General features: G+C 40.2%; 1 protein-coding gene and 2 long non-coding RNA genes across 8 annotated transcripts in view; 1 reads left to right on the top strand and 2 right to left on the bottom strand.

Annotated features, from left to right (window-relative positions):
* The window catches only part of ODAD2 (outer dynein arm docking complex subunit 2), a 234698-nt gene extending 234344 nt beyond the window's left edge, over positions 1-354 (bottom strand). For all 5 annotated transcript variants that reach the window (XM_072825581.1, XM_072825578.1, XM_072825579.1 and 2 more), the window contains exon 1: positions 269-354. The gene's annotated coding sequence lies outside the window, so the exon portion shown is untranslated. The remainder of the gene's footprint in view (positions 1-268) is intronic.
* Positions 355-478: 124 nt separating this feature from the next.
* Positions 479-19409, top strand: part of LOC140633267 (uncharacterized) — a 96480-nt gene continuing 77549 nt past the window's right edge. Inside the window, exons 1-3 of one of the 2 annotated variants that reach the window (XR_012030904.1) lie at positions 479-611; positions 725-854; positions 981-3825. This is a non-coding gene — a long non-coding RNA (uncharacterized lncRNA). Of the gene's footprint in view, positions 612-724; positions 855-980; positions 3826-19409 lie in introns of those variants that run through there. The other variant, XR_012030903.1, reaches the window with a different exon arrangement.
* On the bottom strand, positions 3773-9031 carry LOC140633266 (uncharacterized). The gene is made up of 2 exons (XR_012030902.1): positions 8887-9031; positions 3773-4225 (listed from the first exon to the last, which is right to left on the bottom strand). It is a non-coding gene; the product is annotated as an uncharacterized lncRNA (long non-coding RNA).

Here is a 19409-nt window from a genome sequence, read left to right as displayed (position 1 = left end):
CGGAGAGGGGCTCGGCTCGGGAGCCGAGGAGCAGGAGGCGCCCGGGCAGGGGGTCGGCGGGGAGGGGAGGGGAGGGAGAGGGCCGGGACAGGGCGGGCCGCGGCCCGAGGAGACGAGGGGAGCGGGCGAGAGAGGCCCCCATTGCTCGAACCCCGCCGCGTTAGGCTGCAAGGACCCCTGCGCGGGGCGGGCGGGAGCGGCGGGGCCCGGCGCGGAGGGGCGGCGGCGAGTCCCCGGCGGCCGCCCTGCGCCCGACGGCCGCACTCACCTGCAGCGCCCCGCTCCGCGTCCGCACTGCGCCCAGCGCCCCGCGCCCCGCGCCCCGCGCCGCCAGCCGCGCGCCCGCCAGTTGCTAGGGCGCGCGGTAAACACCCAACGCCCCGCCGCGCGGAGCGTCGCCGCCCCGCGGAGGGGAGGCCCGAGCCCGCCCCCGCCCCCGCCCCCGCCCGCGGCCGCGGTGCGAGCGCGCCCGGGGCCCGCCCAGACCTGCGCGCCCGCCCCGGTGACTCCCCGCCGCGCGGGGTTCCGCTGACGCCGGCCACCGCCGCTCCCCGCTCGTCCCCTCCTTTCGGGCTCCTTCCGCGAGGACGCGGCCTGCCTCTCTCCACCAGGTGGGAAACGCTGACCTTAAATAAGGCCACCCGCGGTGGGGGTTTGGGGTAGCAGTTTAATAGGACAGCGAATAGAAAATGTTCGTGGAACAGCGTTTTCTGTGTCTCCGTAGGTTCCTGGGCAGGTGTTCTGCTGTGTGCCCTGTGCTGTTCTATGTACCTTCAATCTTCGCCGAGTTCTCAGAATGGCACAGGGCCTCCCACGGGGTAGCCGAGGCCTAAGTGTGCTTGTCCAAAAAGCAGGTTTGGTGGCATACATCAGTACTCACTGGAAAAGCAGAAACTGCTCTTTATTAGTCTAATTCAGAGAATTGGAATGAAATGAGAACACTTCCTCATGTTTTTAAATGCCTTTTTACTTTTTACCAGCGTGGCCTTAACCACACCAGTAGATACTTCTATCAACAAGAGTCCCAGCAGTGAGAAACCAGCAGGGGCTGAAAAGAAAATATTTGGGGAAAAAATAATAAAAGAGAGCAAGAACAGCATACTGTCTTTGTGGGTAGAGTGTTTAGGGCCGTGTACTAGATAATTTAGGGTGGTGGAGTGTTTAGGAACTAGAACTGGATTCTTTCCCTAAAGCCAAAGACTCAGATATGGATGATGTTAGGGTATTAGATGTCAGGATATTATATTGTCCCAGTTTAAAAGTGGAGCCTTTCTTCTTCAGATGCAGAGAGAAATGAAATAGATTAGGCTTTTCTGGGGATTCTTTCTTTCTTTTCCTTTCCTTTTTTTTTTTTTTTTAAGAGTATAAAAGTTGTTGGAAATGGAACCATTTTGCCTAAAGTAGCCTCTGCCTCCAGAGAAGCCTAGACTTGCAGTGAATCAGAAAGGATTATTATATGCTAATAAATATTAGCATATATCATCTCATCTCATCTGAAGGGAGCCCTTTCCCAAAATGAACAGATTGCTCTTGGAGACAACCACAGCATCATACCTCTAGAGTGATGCAGGTCACACATTGGTGAGGATCAGAATCCACCCTTCAGAGAGGGGTGCTAGAATACTCATGGAGCAGGAAAATTTCTTTGGGTGCTTTATGTCACTTGCACATTTTCATCAGCTGTATAATGTAAGAGAGCATTACTGAGCCCAGCATAGAAACTAGCCAGAGATCTACAAATTCAGGAGGTTTTGCAAAAGCCAGTGCCCTCCAGGATCTAAGTATCTGTGTTCTCATTTGCCAAATTCATGCCAAATGTCACAATCTACCATTGCTTAATCTGATGGCAAAATTTGAATTTATTAGCCTCGAGATTGTCCAAGAAAAAAAAAAAAAGCATGTAATGATATGTAAATCTGTAGAATTCTCAGCTGGCTTCTTCTAATTCTTCCTTGCCATATTGGTACTAACTTGGCTGACCTTCCAACTCTCAGTTTAAATGAATACTTCTCAGAGAGTGCTGACCACCCAAACTAAAGAAGCCTCCCAGGAGGATTTGTCTTGACCAGCTGTCATTAACTGCTACCTCCACAGTAAACTCCATGAAATAGAGACCTTCAAGTCTGTATCCCTAAGATCTAGAAGAGTGACACGTAGAAAGTGAAATTGGTGAATCACCTAATCAAAGATGCCTTTCTACCTGACAAAATCTTTTTGAGCCAGGCACCAGAAGCGTGAAGCTTGTGTTTTCTCGAATATAGTTGATAGAACCAGATGTATGATTCTAAGCGGCTGTGTTTGGGAAAAGAACCTTCAACAGTGCGAGCACACGCAGAAGTTTGCTGTAGCAGAGGGCCTTCCCAAGCGCTGTCTTCATAAAGTATGCACATGTGACTCAGTTCTGTCCAATGGAGCTTCACAGAAAGTCTGCCAAAGGACTTCTGGAAAAGATTTGAGAGTTTTTTTGGCCCTTTCTGACAACTTTATGTCAGCTAAATATGCTTCTGTGAAACCAAGCCCCTGGCTCAGACCAACTCAGCTTCTCTGTAGAAGCATAGATTCTGTGTGTAGTCCACTAGGGCTGTCATAACAAGATACCACACACTACGTGGCTTCTCTCCTTGGCTTGTAGATGGCCATCTTCATGTCCACATGACATCTCCCTGTATACGTGTCTCTGTGCAAATTTTATTTTTTTCTAAGGATACCAGCCATGTTGGGTTAGGCTCCACTCTAATTAACTCACTGTAATTTAATGAACTCTGTAAAGAGTCTGTCTTCCATAAGGAGATACTGGGACTTGAACCTATGAATTTTAGGGAGGACACAATTCAACACATAATATTATGTAAACAAAAAAGTCTGCAGGTCTCAGGGACCCATTCTCTTGTGTTAGAGCAGAGTCAACTGGCATGAAACCACCAAGAGAAGCATTCATAGGCTACAACCATGAGAAGGTGATAGGCAAGGTCTGTTTGAATGTCCGATACCTCCCTCAGTCAGGAAAGGACCAGACAGACGCAACTTCATGAGGCTTGCAGGAAAGTGCAGTCTCTTAGATTGTACTGTGATAAGATTAAGTCTCGTTAAGGGGAAAGATTGCCTCTCAATGGAATGTTTCAGGAGATTTCAACAGAAATTCTGATGATAGAAAATTGTGTGAAGTTCTAAGGACCAAGTTTGCCAGCTCCTACCTTCTATTATAGATAAAGACTAGTAATCAAAAAGTTCTACTTGCCTTCCTGTGTGCAAAGATATATCTCAGTGGTACATTTCTGAGCAAGGCCCATGGTCCATAAATGAAATGGCTCCTTCTCCTTAGATTCTAACCTTCTAGACCTTCATTTATTCCACTAATGCATTCTTTTGGCTACCAACACATGCCAGGCACTCTGTTAGCAGAACTAGGTGATCTAAGTTTGGGTGCTGGGGAAAAAAAGGACCCCATTAAAGTATATTCCAAATCTCTGGACTAAAAGGAAGGCCACTAGAGCACAGTAAGCAAAGAAGTAGAGTTGGAGGGAGAATAGGATGAATAGGGGGGCAGGGTTACATAAAGTAGGAATTTAAGCCATGATCAAGAATCAGATTCTATTCCAGGAGTAAATGAAAGTTATTGAAGGATTTTAAGCAAGGTGTGATATGGCCAGATTTGTGTTGTTAGCCATTCTGGGTATGTTGTGGAAGTAGGCTATTGAAGTACAAGAGTTGAAGCTAGGAGACTATTAATAAGCCACGTTGGGTCAAGTTCCCCAGGAAACAAACTCCAAGATGGAGAAGCACATGTGAGCAATTCATTGAGGAATATCCACAGGGAATTGAAGGCAATGGGATTGGACAAGGCCAGCTGAATTGCAGAATTGCAGTGGACAGCTCTGGAGCTGGGGTGGCCCTGCAGAGTTCTTACATAGTGAGACTAGGGGGCTGGACCTCTGTATTCCTACATCAGCTCATCATTACTGGCCAGTCACTGGATACAGGCTGTCCCCAGGAGGAGGGCATGGCTTTCAGCCCTTAAGTTGAGAGCTATCTGCTACAAACACTCCCCAGCGGGTGAGGACAAGCATTCTTCAGTCTTGGAGGAGTGGGATGGGGATGGTGGTCTGGACAGTCCACAGCAGCCACTACAGTCCACCCCTTGCATGGCTGAGATTTCACTAGCATCATGCAGTACATCTGGGAGCAGCTTCTCCAGGATTCTGGTGGGCTTCTTTTCCTAGGGAAACTAAACAAGAGAAAGATAAGAGATAAAACCACAGCCCCTGGCTGTGCAGGTGGTCTTATGGTCACAACTGATACTCATCATCTCCCTTCCCCTCTGCCTATTCCAAACTCCCCTCATCCTTCAGTGGCTGGTCTAGATGGCTGGTGGGGTGATCCCTGGCCCTCTTTGCTGAGGGATCTGAACCATTGGCATCAGTCCTTGTCATGTGATAGCTATTTTATTTGTGCCTTTATCATCAAAACTAGGCAAGGAAGTACCAAGCAGTCCACAGGTGGACCACTCAAGTTCCAGACACATTCTTCCCTTGCCCCACAACTCTACCCCTTCCTCATGATCACAATCAATTTCTCTTTTGCACAGAGAAATATGTGACTTTGGGCTTACTTGCACAAAGAGAGAGCAGGAGAGCCCAAAGTCACAAAGTTACCAAAAGTTAAAATTTAAAATGTATTTATTTATTTTAGAGAGAGAGAGAGAGAGAGAGCATGAGCTGGGGGGGGAGGCGAGTAGAAAGAGAGAATCTCAAGCAGACTCCCCAGTGAGCATGGAGCCCGACATGGGGCTCGATCCCATGACCCCTAAGATCATGAGCTGAGCCGAAGTCAAGAGTTAGGACCTTAACTGACGGAGCCACCCAGGTGCCCCCAAAAGTTAAAGTTTAAGGTCCCTTGTTGGAACACTTCCACCCTAGGAACAAGGACTTCTGAATGTACAGAGCCCAGACTTGCAGTGACAGGAAGCACACATTCCCCCATGTGATGGATAAGCATGGCTACTTCTACTTCTACCTCTTAGTTCTAGAATCTATGTATTTGACCTTTATGGGTCACAGCCCCATATAAGGGCTGTTGATTTAGTGTATACACTGGAGTGTGGAGGATAGCACCCCATCTTTATAGACCATTGTCTCCAAGCTGACACTACAGCTATGCCTCCAAAAGGCCACCTAATTGCTCTGTTAGGATAGTAGTCCAAAGCCACTTTGGAGATTTTACTAATGCCATGTCTCCAGTCTGCTAACAGCAGGGACTGACACTAAACTTTTATTTTTTTTTTTGACACTAAACTTTAATATGGCACATTCCTGGGGAGACTAACCAGGCCCTGGTGGCAAGTCAGTCACATTGGATTCCTTTCATTTTGGGAAAAGATTCCTCCTTACTAGGACTGATACATATTCCGAATAGGGATTTGCCTTCCCTGTCCACTCTGCCTCTGCCAGAACCACCATCAGAATGTCTCAGTCATCAACATGGTATTCCATACAACATTGCCTCAGAACAGGAGACTCATTTTAGAGCAACAGAGATGCAACAGTAGGCTTACCACTATGAGAGCCATTGATCTCATGACCTGCATGACCCAGAGGCAGCCATCCTGTTAAGATAGCAGAGTGATCTGTTGACATCCCAGCTAAGGAGCCAGTATGGCACAGCACCTCGTAGGGTTGGGTCTCCATTCTCCAAGACATGGTTTATGCACCGAGTTAACAGTTGACATGTAGTACTATTTTCTCTAGTAGCTGGAATTCGTGGCTGTGCAAACCAAGGAGTGAACTTTCTCTCCATAACGATCAGTGACCTACGGAATTTGGCGTGTAGAAGCCCTACTTTTCATGGAAGGAATTGCTTCCATCAGAGAATACAGTAAGGATTCCACTGGACTTGAGGCTGTGACTACCAACTGGCTGCTCTGGGGTCCTCATGCCAGTGACCCAACAGAACAAAAACAAAAAGCAAGGACTTATGATACTAGTTGGGTTGTTGATTGACCATGATTACTATGGGGGCTAGGATGCTACCACCAGACAGGGGGATGTTCATAAACCAGAGGCCAAAGGACTCAGCTCTTAGTACCTGGGCAGCTCTTAGTACTTCCATGCCTTGCAGTAATTATGAATTGGAAATCACAGCAACCATGGTCAGATAAGACAACTAAGAGCTCAGAAATAGACGCCTGGGGGATCCCTGGGTGGCGCAGTGGTTTAGCGCCTGCCTTTGGCCCAGGGCGCGATCCTGGAGATCTGGGATTGAGTCCCACGTCGGGCTCTCGGTGCATGGAGCCTGCTTCTACCTCTGCCTGTGTCTCTGCCTCTCCCTCTCTCTGTCTCTCTCTGTGATTATCATAAATAAATAAAAAAAACTTAAAAAAAAAAAAAGAAATAGACGCCTGGGTCATCTCACCAGGCAAGCATCTCAGACCAGCCACACAGCCATGGGCATTTGAAATGCATGGTCAGCCTCTTGTTTATACCTTGTCTTTACTAATTCCTATCTATAGTCTCACTCTAGCCCTTTAGGTGAGAAATAACAGGGGAGAGAGAAGAGAGAAAAAGGCCATGAAACCTTCAAAGTCATCTTCCTCTCACAAGCTAGCTTTGCATCCTTTGCATGAAGTCTAAACTGGCTCTTTCTCTAGTGAGAGTTTTTCTCGGCCCTTCAAAAACCTTACATTGTTGATATTCTTCCCCTGGGGTTTTGCTCCATCCAGAACAAGAGTTTTCATTCTGGCTATAGCAGCAGGAACCTAGCATCTCACACATCTGTCTGCTGAGGTCTCCTAGCTGCTGTTCCACCTCTAACAGAGTACTTCCTCCACAGTTTTCATATTATTTGCCCAATAAACTCTGGATTTGCAGGTCAGTTCCATCACAATAGAAACTTTCCTTCACTCTGCCACCAATGCCACTATACCCATCCTGTCTCTCATCCCCAGGCTTGTCCACTGCACCCTCTCCACTCCCAACTGCACAAGGCAAAGGACACGTAGTTAGGACTCTAAGTGGTCTTCGTAGAGTCCTTTTCTTCCTCTCTGACTTGACGTTGGGGGCAGGTGAGTAGAAAAGAGATGGCTAGTATGGTTCTCTCCAAAAAGCTTCTTCCTGGAATTCCCACTCATTTCCCTTTTCTAACTTCAGTGTGAGTGAGTCAGGTAATTGATTTTCCAGTTATACTCTTTCCCATTGTACATCTTGTCCTAGTTCCGCACTCTGGAATAAATTGTCTATTGTATCTTGAAGCCCAATGTCTTGGATTAGTAAAAAAGTTTTACCATATTATTTCTTAGGTATATGTACAAATTGTGGATGGTTACACAGCAAATCAATAATATACATCACCTTAAAAAGTGGGGAAGAATTATTCAATTTTTATTTACATACCTCTTTATCTTTTGATGTATTGTAATGACCCTGTGTTCCCGTAGTAAGAAAAAAATAGTATAAGAAACAAACATAGGCTACATAAGTAAATTTAAATTATATATACATATGAACTAATGTTAGCCATTGTTTGCCATTTGTCAACAAATTATAGTAAATGATTTCATGTGTATCAAAATGACTTTAATTCCAAAGTAAAATTATAGGCTTGCCTTAAACATTTTGAGGCAACTTCATGAAGAAAAGACATTTTCATTGATCTTTATCTTGTATTTACTACATGTGGCTGCAGTCAGCTGACCTTTTGACTAGAAAGTTTGAGTGCAAAAATAATTAAATGACTGGAATCTCAAATTGAAATTGGGGGAATAAAGACAAAGCATGAAGCTTTTCAGTACTATCAAAAAGAAAAAGAATAAACCTAGAGAGGCATAGTCTCTTCTCAAGTTGGATCAACACCTCTAGAAATGATAAAAGTAGCCTATGGAGTTAGTCAAGCCTACATGCCACATCACTGGCCTGCCAGTCAAACCTGTGCATTATGCAAATTTCCAAAGTGTGCTGAGATCCAATGGGGACAGAGGAAGGGAGGGAAGATGAAACAGGTTAAACATGGCAACAAAATGTGGATAATGGAAAGCAGAAGAGTTGGAATGGCTCAGGAAAGAGGAGAAAGTGAAACCCAGTAGTTTAAAGGGGTCAAAGCCAAGAAAAATAAAACATTTGCCAGTAGCCCTGGAAAGACTCAGGGCTAGGTGGCATCTCTCAAGTTGCAGAGCGGACTGAAAACAGGAAGGCAGCTTGAGAGCCTTGTTGGGGGTAGCTGGACCCCAGTATCCTTTTCTCCAACTGGAAGATCCATAAGTCAGGGCACCAGGGACAATTGAACACTAAGAGCCTATGGGTATGCTGAATGCCAAGACTGTCCTGAGCCCTTTCTGGTCACCCTCCTCACAATGGCAGCCCAGTCAGGCAAAGGACTTGAGACCGGCCAGCCCCAAAACAAAGATCTATAGGTGCTGACATTTAGGTGTCCTTTCGAGCAAATCCCAGGTATTGTTGTAGGGAAAGTGAAGACGTCTTGAAGGTGGCGGGGGGGGGGGGCAGGAGTGATGGGAACAGAATTATACCCTGTTTCAGAGTCAAGAGTCACTAATAATGTACAAAAAAGAAATATCAAGAGATAGCAGTTTAAGCATGTTATTTAGAAATCTGGCAAAAGTGTTGAGCAAATACCAAAGATGAATAAGAGTGAATTTTAAGCAAAACACAACCAGGAGCTAATCAGCTTCTCCAAGAAGAACCAGGGCCAACAACTTTGTAGGAAGCTTATTCTCCATCATCCCAGGCCTGGCTGATGATCACACAGCTTAAAGAGATCCAGTGCTGACGGGCATACTATCAGAGGAGGTAAGGCTTCTGTGACAGCTAACTGTTGCCACAATAATGCTGCATAACAGATCACCCCAAAACTCAGTGGTATACACATATTTTTGCTCACACTCATGGGTCTGTAGGCCAATTGCAGTTTCAATACAGTTTGGCTGGTCTAGGCTTAGCCTGAGTGGCTCTGCCTCAAGCTGTGTGTTTCTGGGCTCGATGTCAGGCTGTGAATCTGCCCCATATGTCTAGTTCTGGAACCCAGGCTTGAGAACATCAGCTGCCTATTACACATTCTTGTCACAGTGAATCACTTCCATGGACATTCCAAGTCTCTGATTGCGTCATATCAAACTGATAGCCTATTGACCAAAACAAGTCATATGGCCAAACACAAAGTCAAGGGGCCAGGAGCTGTTATTTGCCCGATATGAAACCATAGCAAGGGATGGATATATGATACCATGACAACAGAGCAAAGACATCATTGGAACTAATAATCCAATCTGTCAAAACACCATTCTTCACTTATCAGTCATCATTTACTAAATGTGTTCTAATTTTGGTCTTCATTCTCATTACATTATCATGGTGGTTCAGTCACCATATCCTGTTCTCATTCCTCTAGCAAGAATATCTAGGATGCATAGCCAGAATTAACGGTTAACTGTTCTGATTTGCCACTTTATTTTTGTGCAGTTATTCTAAACCTTTCCAGTGTCTTTATTAATTATTTTATTCCCAATCTTTCCATTTTAATCTAAGCTCTCTCTTTAAGTGAGAATGCAGAATACTGTAAAAGATGTTTAATTCCATTTTATGTCATGTAGCCCTTGGTCCCTTTTCTGGATTTTTAAAAAGCAGAAACTCAGAGCAAAGTACACTGGAATGTAGGGAAGGTTATTTGATATAGAAAACGTGTAGTCTAGCCAAGAAGTGATTACTCCAGAAATCCTCATGGAGAGTAAAGGATTTAATGTGCGACTTGATATTTTGGAAAAACAAACTGAGGATTAATAATATCCGGGTGATGTCTCCCAAAAACACCAAAGGAAACAGTGAAGACGTCTTAAAAGAATGGCTTCCAGATGCCTAGTAAATCATGTGTCCCTAACAAATGAGAACATGGCTAAGGGAGGATATTACTTATTTTGAGAAGATATGCATTCTTTGGGTAACCAGTAGTATTTTGCACTTCAACTTCATAATATTATTGAAGAGATAAAAGCCAAGAGCATTATCCTTTTCAAATAGTGAAATGATGGATAAATTATTTACACTGAAAATCCATTTTACCATTCAGTGTGATTTGTTTGTAAAAATAAATCAGGGTTTTATGGTGCAGCGATTTGTCTGTTTCACTGACTGGAATAGATCTCAAAGTCTTGTGAAATGAGAGAGCATGATTGAAAAGAAAGAGGGTTAGAAAACCAAAAAGATGCTTTGCACATAGGAACGTTTTCAGATACATAAATTAGAAAGACTCCGGAGTCTGGAAACTGATTTCTTACAAACCATCTACACTCACATACTCTTTGGAAAGAGTTCATGTGTTCCCAGTTCAGAAACCACTGAGTTCGTAGATCTCCCCATATTCCTATGCCCTTTGGGCTCTTAAATCATTTCCTCTGATACACTCCAGTATGGATTTGCATCAGTCAAAATGTGCCGGAACCTATTAGCTTTCAGAGTCAGGGTCATGAACATTTAGTAACGTCACAAGCTTTGGTTTTTCATATTGAAATCCTCTTTTGACTTTCTCTGTGTTTAATTTTCTCATCCACATAATATTACCTGGCAAATGTTTTGTGTTTGAGCGATTCTTCTCTGCGTCTTGTTGCTGAATTGAAAACAACAGAAACAGCAACAGCAGCAGGAAAAAGAAACCAGTGATGTCTAGGGATCACAAATAGATTGTAATCAGATATTATAAAAACAGAATTTAGGATGTGTGCCTTCTCTCTGAGGGGATATTGCACTTAATCAATTAAATTTCCTAGAGAGGATATTAAGCACAAATGGACCATTTCACAATTTCCATGGATATTAAGTGCTTGAAGTACACACACACAAACACACACACACACACACACACACAAAGGGAAGTCTAAATGAACCAAATTAATCTTCTATTTCCTTCCTAACTGGCAAATCAGTTGAAAGTAAGAGGCAGAAGCAGAGATTAATAAACCATATGCAATATATTGCCAGTTGTCATTTGAAGGAACTAGTTTTTCTTCTGTCGTATTGATTACCTAAGTGTTATAATAACATCACAGGAGCACTTTGGGATTAGGAAAGCCATGATGACTTTCCCCCTCCTTTGCAAAAGTGTCTACTTCCTTAGCTTCTGTAAACTTACTCTTAGTTAAGATCAGGTTCTGGTGTGAGGAACAAAAGACTCAAAAAACACTGACTTACGGAAGGGAAATTTATTACAGCAAGTCTGGAGTGAGTGGTTAGGGCCTCAGCAGTAGCTCTCCTCTGCAGAGTCCTGAGGGGAAGGCTCCTTTCTCCACCATACAGGGCCCACCTTTCCAAGATCCATTCCATCTTCATGACTGCATTCCAGCCAGGGAGGGAGGAATTTCTACTTATATCTCAGTGGCCAAAATTAATCATATGGAGCATTTTTGCCTTTTACATTTTGAAGCTTTCTTAATAGGTACATAGAAATTTAAATTTGTTACATTTTCTTAGGATTTGACTGTTTTGTCATTAGGAAATGACCATATTTTGCCCTAGCAATGATTTTTGTCTCATAGTAATATTTTGTCTGATTTTAACAGGTATACCAGCTTTCTATTTGATGTTTTTTTGGTGTATCTTTTCCAGCCTTTTACTTTTGACTTTTCTGGAAACTTGTATTTTAGATATGCTCATTGTAACGTAATATAGCTGATTTAAAAAAATAGTCTGCAATTTTTTGCTTGACAGAGGCATTTATTTACATTATCATCTTATTTTGTACATTTATTTGTCCCATCTTTTCTATGATTCTTTTTTTCTCTGTTGCCTTCTATTTGGATTATTATTTTTTTTATTTTACCCTCTGCTATTTGAAGTCACATACTCTGATATTACTCTTTTTGTAATAGAGTAAACCCCCCCTAAAGACTTCATAATCATCAAAGTCTCAAGTTAATACACTTACCCACCTCCTGAGCATTATCTTCATCCCTAGAAGAATTTGTTCCCCTCTGGAATAATATGCTATCGTGGTCCTGTGTTTAAAATATTTAACTCCTTAAAACATTAATATTGCTGTTTTATAAAGGCATCATTTTATATTTTTTGTATTTATCCATATGCTTATCAATTTTTTATTCTCCATTTCTTTTTAAAATAGAATTATTGAGGTATGGTTGACATACAGTAAACTACACATATTAAAAGTGTATAGTTTGATAAGTTTCAACATATGGAAACGATCACTACAGTCAAGAGAATGAACATATCATCATCTCTGAAAGGTTTCTTGTGCACCTTTTAATCTTTCACTCCTGCCACTTCATTTTATTGGTGGTTGTAGTGTGTCCAGAGCATAAATTCAAATCCAAATCACTAATCCCAGGTGGCTCAATCAGTTAAGTGTCTGACTCTTGATTTCAGCCCAGGTCATAATCTCAGGGTTGTGATCTCAGCCCCCTGACTCTGGTTCCATGCTGGGCATGGAGCCTGCTTGAGATTATCTTTCCTTCTCCCTCTGCCCCTTCCCTCCCTGCCTCTCTCCTTGTTGAAAAAATAAAGATCTCTGTCTTTGGGCAGCCTCGGTGGCTCAGTGGTTTAGCGCCGCCTTCGGCCGGGGGTGTGATCCTGGAGACCAGGGCTAGAATCCCAGATGGGGCTCCCTGCATGGAGCCTGCTTCTCCCTCTGCCTGTGTCTGTGCCTTTCTCTGTCTCTCTCCCTCTCTCTCTCTCTGTCTCTCATGAATAAATAAATAAAATCTTTAAAAACAAATCTGTCTCCATTGCTCTAGTTTCACTATAATTTGTCGCGCTGTAGCCTGTCTTTGTATGTATCTCTGCCTGATTGTGCTCTTGAATCTGACAGAAGACACTTAGTTATGGAAAATTCTCAGCCATGTTCTTCTCACATATTACATCTGCCCTCTTTCTCTCTTTTTTCCTTTTGAAATCCCAATTAGACACATTTCTACACCATCACCATCTTTTCTTAACCTATTTTTTCCATATATCTGTGCGACACACTGGATAGTATCTTCATGCCTAAATCTCTTTATCACTGCTCTCTCTCTTTTGCTGTGTCTAATTTACTGCCAAGCCTAGCCATTGAAGTTTTTTGTTCATTTTAGTTATATTTTTCAGTTCCAGGTGCTCTATTTGGTTCTTAGATTTCATTGGTTACCCTGTATAGCTACACAGATTTTCAAACTTTATTTTTACATACTGAATATAATTTTATGGTTAGTGTCAGATTATAACAATATTTCAAGTCTTTTTTTTTTCTGATATCTCTATTCTTGTTGCTCCCACTCATGGTATGTTGTTTCTCTATGTGTTGAATGACTTCCATCTGTGAGTTGCTTATTTCTCTTGGAAATTTATTTTTCAAGGAATTCTTGGAAAACTGGGAGAGAAAAGTTTGTGCAGAGGATTGGAATTTGCTTCTGCCAGTTACCTTTGATGCTACATATTTAATAGGATGACTTTAAACTACCGGTATCATTCTACACATTTGGTGTGTAATTTTTCATTTAAAAATAGATCATGAAATGTCTGTTATTCACATAAATTCACATACTGATTATTTTTGATGCTGCATGACATTCAATAATAAAGTTACATTGTAACTTATTTTTTGTTTTAGTTGTAGTTGACATACAATGTTATATAAGTTTAGATACATAGCACACCAATTAAGTACATTGCAAAATACTCACCATTTGTCACCACACAAAGTTATTGCCATATTATTGACTATATTCCCTATACTATACTGTTTATCCCTGTGGCTTATTTCTTTTATAACTAGAGGTTTGTACATTTTACTCCCACCTATTTTGCATATCACCCCACCTCCCTACCCTCTAGCAACCACCAGTTTTCTATATTTCTGAGTCTGTTTCCACTTTTGTTTTGATTTTGCCTATTTGTTTTGTTGATTTTGCATGTAAGTGAAACCATATAGGATCTTTCTCTTTCTGACTTATTTCACTTACCATAATACCCTCTAGGTCCATCCATGTTGTCATAAATGGCAAGATTTCATTCTTTCTGATGGCTTAGTAATATTCCATAGTGTATACCATATATCTTCTTTATTCATTCATTTATCAACAGATATTTAGATTGCTTCCATATTTTGACTATTGTAAATAATGTTGCAATGAACATAGGGTGCTTACAGCTTTTCTAATTGATGTTTTCATTTTCTTCTGGTAAATACCCAGAGGTGGTGTTACTGGATCATATAGTATTTCTATTTTTAATTTTTTGAGGAACCTCGACACTGTTTTTCATAGGGGTGCACCAATTTACATTCCTATCAACAGTGCACAATGGTTCGCTTTTCTCTATATCCTTGCCAAAACTTGTTATTTCTTGTATTTTTTATTCTAGTCATTCTGACAAGTGTAAAGTGATATCTCATTCTGGTTTTGATTTGCATGTCCCTGATGATTAGTGATGCTGAGCATTTTTTCATGTGTCTGTTAGGTATGTGTACATCTTTTTAAAATGTCTTTTCTGGTCCTTTGCCCACTTTTTATTTTTTTTATTTTTAGTTTTTAAAATATTTTATTTATTTATGATCGACAGAGAGGGAGGGAGAGAGAGAGAGAGAGAGGCAGAGAGAGAAGCAGGCTCCATGCACCGGAGCCCGACGTGGGATTTGATCCCGGGTCTCCAGGATCGCGCCCTGGGCCAAAGGCAGGCGCTAAACCGCTGCGCCACCCAGGGATCCCCCTTTGCCCACTTTTTAATCAGATTATTTGTTTTTTGCTGTTGAGTTGTAGGAGTTCTTTAAATATTTTGGATGTCAAGCCCTTATTGTCTATGTCATTTGCAAATATCTTCTCCCATTCAGTAGATTGCTTTTTATTTTGTTAATAGTTTCCTTCACTGTGCAGTCTTTTTATTTTGACATAGTCCCAAAGGTTTATTTTTACTTTTGTGTCTCTTGCTTAGCAGTAAAAATATTGCTAAGGCCAATGTCCAAGATGGACATTTTTTACTGCTTGTGTTTTCTTTTAGGAGTTTTATGGTTTTAGGCCTTTCATTTAGGTCTCTAGGCCATTTTAAATTTATTTTTATGAATGATGTAAGAAAATAGGTTAGTTTCATTTTTCTACATGTAACTCTCCAGTTTTCCCAGAGCCAATTATTGAAGAGATCGTCTTTCCCTGTTGTATATTTTTCTCTCCTTCCTTGTCAATTAACTGATCATGTAAGTGTGAATTTATTCTGGGGCTATTTTGTTCCTTGGAACTATGTGTCTGTTTTGGTGCCAGTACCATAATGTCTTCAATACTATAGCTTTGCAATATAGTTTCAAATCTGGGATTGTGCTACAGCCATCTTTGTTCCTCTTTCTTAAGAGTGCTTTAGGCATTTGAGGTCTTTGTGGTTGCATACAAATCTTAGAGTTACTTGTTCTAGTTCTGTGAAAAATGCTACTGTCAGTATGATAGGGGTTGTATTGAGTCTGTAGATTAAGTAGGTTCCATGCCCAGTGTGGAGCCCAATTCAGGACTTGAACTCATGATCCTGAGATCAAGACCCGAGCTGAGATCAAGAGTCAGACTCCTAACCAACTAAGCCACCTAGGCACCCCAGTAGTATGGACATTTTAACAGTGTTAATTCTTTTAATCCATGAGTGTGATGTATTCTTTCATTTATTTTTGTCGTCTTTAATTTTTTTTATCAGTGTCTCATAGTTTTCAGAGTACATGTCTTTTACCTCCTTGTTTAAATTTATTCCTATTTTATTTTGGATGCAATTGTAAATGGTATTATTTTCATAGTTTTTCTTTCTGATAGTTTATTATTAGTATGTAGAAAAACAACAGATTTCTGAATATTAATTTTTTATCTTGAACTTTGCTGAATTCATGTATTCTAATAGTTTTTTTTTTTTTTTTCAATTAGTCTTTAGGGTTTTCTGTGTATGGTATCATGTCATCTGCAAATAGTGAGAGTTTTACTTTCCTTACCTGTTCAGATGGCTTTTCTTTCTTTTTCTTGTCCAATTGCTGTGGCTAGGACTTCCAGTACTATATTGAATAAAAGTGGAGGAAAATGGGCATCCTTGTCTTGTTCCTGATCTTTGGTGGAAAGCTCTCAGTTTTTCACCATTGAGTATAATGTTATCTCAGGTTTATCATATGTGGTTTTTATTATGTTGAGGTATAATTTTTCTTTACCTACTTTGTTGAGAGTTTTTATGATGAATGGATGTTGAATTTTGTCAGATGCTATTTCTGCATATGATTTTTATCTTCATTTTGTTAATGTGGTCTGCCACAATGATTGATCTGTGGATAATTTGAACCATCTTGGCATCTCTGGAATAAATACCACTTCATTGTGGTAAATGATCCTTTTAATGTATTTTTTTTTCTTTTAATGTATTTTTAAATACAGTTTACTAGTATTTTGTTGAGGATTTTTCTGTCTGTGTTCATCAGGGATATTGGTCTGTAATTTTTTGTGTGTGATAGTGTCTTCATCTGGTTTTGGTAATGCTGGCCTTGTAGAATGAATTTGGAAGTATTCTTTCCTCCCAATTTTTTTTGCAGTAGTTTGAGACAAATAGGTATTAACTCTTGTTTAAATGTATGGTAGAATTCACCTGTGAAGCCATTTAGTCCTGGACTTTTGTGAAAAGTTTTTTGATTACCAGTTCATTTTTGTTACTAGAAATCAGTCTGTCACATTCTCCACTTTTTCCTAATTCAGGCTTGGACAGTTGCATGCTTCTGGGAATTTATCATTTTATTCTAGATTGTCCAGTATTTCAGCGTGTAGTTTTTTGTGGTAGTTTCTTGTAATCTTTTGTATTTCTGTGGTGTCAGCATTAACTTCTCCCCTTTTATTTCTGATTTTATTTGTTTGAGTTCTCTTTTTTCTTGTTGAATCTAGCTTAGGGTTTATCAATTTTGTTTATCTTTCCTAAGAACCAGCTCTTATCTTCATCTTTTCTTTTGTGTTTAAGTCTCTATTTCATTTATTCCTAATCCAATTTTTATTATTTCCTTTCTTCTACTAACTTTGGGCTTTTTGTTTTCCTTTTTCTAGTTCCTTTAGATATAAGGTTTGTTTGTTTATTTGAGATTTTTCCTGACATAGGCCTGTGTTACTCTAAACTTTCATCTTAGAACTGCTTTTGCTGTATCCCAAAAATATTGGGATATTTTTGGGATACAGCAAACACTGTTGTGTTTCCACATTCATTCCTCTCCATGTATTTTTAAATTTTTTTCTTTGATTTTTTTCATTGACTATTGGTTGTTTAGTGACATGTTGTTTAGCTTTCATGTGTTTGTTTTTTCTAGTTTTTTCTTGTAATTAATTTCTAGTTTAATGCCATTGGGGTTGAAAAAGATGCTTGATATGATTTCAGCCTTCTTAAATTTCAGACTTGTTTTGCAGCCTAATGTGATCTGTTCTGGAGAATGTTCCATGTGCACTTGAGAAAAATCTGTATTCTACTGGTCTTGTGTGGAATATTCTATATATATATCTGTTAAGTTCATCTGGCCTAATGTGTCATTCAAAGCCCCTTTTTCTTTATGAATTTTCTCTCTGTATGATATATCCATTGATGTAAGTGGGTGTTAAAACTCCCTACTATTATTGTATTAGTGTCAATTTCTCCTGTTATGTCTATTAATATTTGCTTTATTTATATAGATAATCCTATTTTGAGTGCATTTGTTATAGCATCTTGTAGGATTGATCCTTCTATCATTCTGTAATGCCCTTCTTTGTCTTTTGTTACAGTTTTTGCTTTAAAGTTCATTTTATCTGATATTAGTATTGCTAACCCAGCTTTCTTTTCTTTTTTTTTTTTTACTGCCATTTGTATGAAATATCTTTTTCCATCCCTTAACGTTCAGTCTGCATTTGTCTTTAGGTCTGAAATGAGTCTCTTGTAGGCAGAATATAGATGAGTCTTGGGTGTGTTTTTTTTTAACTTTTTAGTCATGCTGTGTCTTTTAATTGGAGTATTTAGTCCATTAATATTTAAAGTAATTACTGATAAGTATGCACTTATTATGTATTATTTGTTCATTGTTTTCTAGTTTTTTTTTGTAATTCTCCTTTGTTACTTTCTTCTCTTTTTCTCTTCTGTTGTGATTTAATGACTTTATTGTTATGTGTGGATTTCTTTTTCTTTATTTTATATCTATTACATGTTTTTGGTGTGAAGTTCATGTGTAACTTCCTATATTTATAGCAGTCTGTGTTAAATTGAAGGTCTCTAAAGTTTTTTTTTAAGATTTTATTTATTTATTCATGAGAGAGAGAGAGAGAGAAAGGCAGAGACACAGGCAGAGGGCGAAGCAGGCTCCATGCAGGGAACCCGATGTGGGACTTGATCCCAGGACTCCAGAACCACGCCCCAGGCCAAAGGCAGGTGCCAAACCACTGAGCCACCCAGGGATCCCATAAAGTTTGAATACAGTCTAAAAGCACCAAATTTTACTTCATCTTCCATGTTTTATGTAGATGATGTCATATTTTAAATGTTTTTATTTTCTGTATCCCTTGAAGTTTCTTTGTTTGTAATTGATTGTACTACTTTTAACGTTCATACTAGCTTTAAAAGTGACCTTACTGTATGTTTGCTTTACCAGTGTAAATTTTCCCTTTCATAATTTTTCTCTAGTTATGGCCTTTTCTTTCTCACTTAGAGAAGCTCCTATAACATTTCTTGTAAGGCTACTTTAGTGGTCACATTTAACATGTTTGTCTGGGGAACTCTATCTTTCCTTCAATTCTGAATGATAATAATGCCAGGTAGAGTATTCCTGGCTGCAGGGTTTTTTCCCTTTAATTCCCTCTGGCCTGCAAACTTTCTGCTGAAAATTAGCTGATAGCCTTATGGGACTTCCCATGTACATAACTGTTTGCTTTTCTCTTGCTGCCTTTAAGATTACTTCTTTAATTATTGCCATTTTAATTATTATGTGTCTTGGTGTGGACCTCCTTGGGTTTATCTTGTTTAGGATTCTCTGTGCACCCTGGATGTCTGTTTCCTTCCCCAGATTTAGACAAAGTTTTAGCTATTATTTCTTCAAATAAGTTTTTTGCCCCTTTCTTTCTACTCCTCTAGGACTCTTATAATGCAAATGTAGTTATGTTTGATTACTGTCCTAGAGATCCCATTTTTTAAATTCTTTTTTTCTTTTTAACTGTTCAGCTTGTATAATTTCCACCACCTATCTTCCAGATTACTGATCTGCTCTTCTGCATCCTCTAATCTGCTCTTGATTCCTTGTGGTGTATTTTTTAGTTACTATATCCTTAAGCTCACTGGGGTTTTTTTGTGTTATGTTTTGTAGGGGGCGGGGACTGGTGTTTTTTTGCTTGCTTGTTTGTTTTGTATTTTATATCTCTTTGTTGAAGTTCTCACTGAGTTCTTCCACTCCTCGGTCAATCTGGTACCATTATGACC

The sequence above is a fragment of the Canis lupus genome, chromosome 5 (genome assembly GCF_048164855.1).
Source record: "Canis lupus baileyi chromosome 5, mCanLup2.hap1, whole genome shotgun sequence".
NCBI classification, from domain to species: Eukaryota; Metazoa; Chordata; class Mammalia; order Carnivora; family Canidae; genus Canis; species Canis lupus.
Note: the sequence above shows the minus strand (reverse complement) of the source record. Positions and strands in the feature narration are given on the sequence as shown.